Source organism: Salmo salar, chromosome ssa17 (assembly GCF_905237065.1).
Source record: "Salmo salar chromosome ssa17, Ssal_v3.1, whole genome shotgun sequence".
Classification (NCBI taxonomy): domain Eukaryota; kingdom Metazoa; phylum Chordata; class Actinopteri; order Salmoniformes; family Salmonidae; genus Salmo; species Salmo salar.
This window is the reverse complement of record NC_059458.1, coordinates 83105648-83109060: the sequence shown is the minus strand read 5'-3', so window position 1 is coordinate 83109060 and position 3413 is coordinate 83105648.

Below are 3413 nucleotides of genomic sequence, written 5' to 3'. Positions count from 1 at the left end.
AAACCAACGTGGTGTGTGTAGACAAAATGGCACACCATTCCTTCATATAGTGCACTACTTTTGACCAGAGCCCAGTGTAAGTTAAAAAAGTAGTCAGGATATTTTAGGGAACATGGTGCCATTCCTCGATGCGTTAGTTTCTCCAACCCCAAGTGAAACCGTCATCAGTGAAAAGTTGGCGTTTCTATCTCTTACCAAGTGAGCCTAGACTCTTTTCCTTCTGCTCTGGCATAAAGTCACTTGGCCTACGTTTTTGTGTGAAGTGTGTGATTCATTGACTTTAAGATTCCCAGGCCCGAAGGGCACCCTATTTCCCTATTTAGTTCTACTTTTGACCAGGTAGTGACCTATATAGGGAAGTAAAAGTATCCATTGACGAAAGATCAACCTTCTTCGGAACAAAATATGCATCTCTAAATGTGTTTTATTTTATTTAGAAATGCTATTATTGTCTTATTCATTATCATCACAGGCTTTGGGTTGGGGTTTTCTTTCTTTGCTCCAATACTGTGCGATTGTTCTGTTTTTTTGGGGAGGTTTTCTATTCTCTTTTAAAAGGGTTGTATGTGATTTGAAAAGATTGAAACATGTAATACCAGATTCACTCAGAGGGTGTGTCAATCATCTGGGCTCTCTGTTTTGACTTTGTGTATTAGGGCTTGATTCAGTCCACTGCTAAGTTCCCAGCACACGCATCATCTGACATTTAAAAGCAATCGCTCCGCGCGTCTCATGGCGAAGAATGCTGCCGTGGTAACGGCTGCGTAAGTCGGCTCAATGGGGAGGTGAGCTTCAAGACACGGATTGAATTGAGTCCTTTAGTTATTCATGTGTATCAGATCTAACTCAGACGTTAGCTACGCCACGGTGCATAGCTGTGCTGAGGCTGGGAGAGCCCTTTCTCTCTCCACTTCAGATTATCACCATGACTGAACTGCTCGTCTCTGCTTCTGTACCTGTCGCTCCAGTTCAAACACTAACAGACATGTATTCATTGTACGATATACTAGCGGTGCATCGAGACCGCCCGTCTGCAGTTCACTAGAGAACAGTGGTCCCACTAGCTTGGTTGCCTAGGTCGTATGTGCTTTGAGCCAAATAATGCCATGACATTGTGGAAAGTCTGACGTTTTGCTTAAGCCTGTACAGATCTAAGGCAACTAGGCTAGACCAGACAGTGGAGTCGGACCTTAAACCCTCCATATAACTCTGTTGTAGAGGAGTGTATTTGCTCATCGCAGTTAAAAGCTTATACCACAACATAATCAGGGATGCAGTTTCCACCCCGACTCTTAGGAGGGAAGGAGTTTTTCCCTATTCGTGTCTTCCTCTTGGGTTTTGTTCCTTGATAGCCTGGTCCCAGATGTGTTTGTGCTGTCTTTGCCAACTCATTTGTCAGACTGTGACTGTTGGAGTTAGCTGGTACGGCATCTAAGAGATCTGGGACCAGGCTAGGTCGCTAATGCTCTGTGTTGGGAGACTATATAGATGTCTTAACTTCTCAGTCTTCAGCCCACAGAGTTACAAGGCCCTTTGTTTCATTCTGACATTTTCAAATACAGAAAAAAAACATCAAAGGAAATGGATGTTTTAGTTTTGTCTAGTTTTTAAATTAATTTATTTCATTTTTCTTCTTTTTTTGGGAAGTGCATTTTGTTTGTTCCGCATTGTCCAGTAGTTGACATGTGATTTGCAATAGGTCTTTATATCTGCTGTATTGTTTCACAAAAAAGGGTTTGGATTGTGGGAAAGTTTGTGTTTATTGGCTTTTGTGATATCTAATACTTTGTGTTGAAATGACTTGAGGTGCATTTCAAAATGTCATTTGTGGGATTTTATTATCAGACATTCCTCTTTCTTATGGGTGCTCCAGTTTTCTGTTGGCATGGATTTTATTTAATTTTTTTCCTGCCCAGTTTGTGGTCCTCATGATTTTTCATTCATCTATTTCCAATACTTTTTCGTCTTTCCACAATACCTCTCGATCTCCTGGGCAGCCGCTTTCCCAATAGTACAGGAAAAGGCCAACACTCATCCCATTTTCCAACAGGTTTTGAGGTAAGATTGAGGGAAGAGCCTGTACGTTACTGCAAGTCTAGTAGAAGGTTAGGAGGTTTCCGTAGAGGAACCAGCTGAGCTCTCTGGGATGACTGACTGCAGGGTACTTAGTTTCAAGCCCTGGGTGGTTCAAGCATCCTACCCACAGGGTACTGAGTTGAAGCCCTGGGTGAGCAGGTTGGCCTTGTCTGACTAGCAGCCTCTCTGGGTCAGTCTGAGACGGTTATGAGGGATTATCTCCTGGACACTTAAAGACCACTTTATTCAGGGTTTTCCTCCATAACCTCTGCTGGTTCTCTGGAGCTCCAGGATTGAACCCCCAGCTTACCATATCTCCGAATCGTGTCGGTAGGCACTCCTGGTGGCCTTGACTCTTTCTGCAGAGTTCATGGTCCCAACACATCCTGATCCAGAGCTGTGACAGAACCTGTAACCTAACGTATGGGGTGAGATCTTTACACCAGGCTACAGACCCCTTCTCACTCAGACTGGGGTTTGAACCTACAACCCTGAACATACAGGGTGAGATCTTTACACCAGAGCGACAGACCCTTCTCCTCAGACTAGTTTGGACCTACAACCCTGAACATCAGGTTGAGATCTTTACACCAGAGCGACAGACCCTTCTCCTCAGACTGGGGTTTAACCTGCAACCCTGAAACGTGTGGGAATTTGAGATCTTTACACAGAGCCACAGGCCCCTTCTCACTCAGACTGGGGTTTGAACCTGCAACCCTGAGCATTATGGGGTGAGATCTTTACACAGAGCCAGTTCCTGTCAGACTGGGGGTTTGAACCTACAACCCTGAACATACAGGGTGAGATCTTTGCAGAGCCACAGACTCCTTTACCTCTGTTTTCTTTGTCATTTTCACATTGACAGTTGCAGAAATCCACACTGAAGTTGGAGAAGCTTTAACCTGCTCCCTCTAGAATGAAGGCTGAGATTTAACCCCATAACCAACTCCATCAATATTCCACTTTTGTATATTTGACATTAAGTTTCAGCGGTTGAACACATATTTGAACCTGTAGTTTTGGAAAGCAGGTTTAAAATACCAAATGGAAAAGTACTGAATTGGCATACTTGAGTAAAGATACCTTAGTAGAAAATGACTCACTTAAGCGAAATTCACCCAGTAAAATACAAGTAGTTGGTTTTAAATATCAAAAGTAATTATTTCCAAGTTACTTTTTTTAAATGTACGAATAGCAAGGTGCATTTCCAACATTAACATCATTTTACAAATGAAGCATGTGTTTTAGTGAGTCTCTTGAGATCAGAGGCAGTAGGGATGTTCTCTTGATAAGTGTGTGGATGACCATTTTCTGTCCTACACTCCCAGCATTCAAAT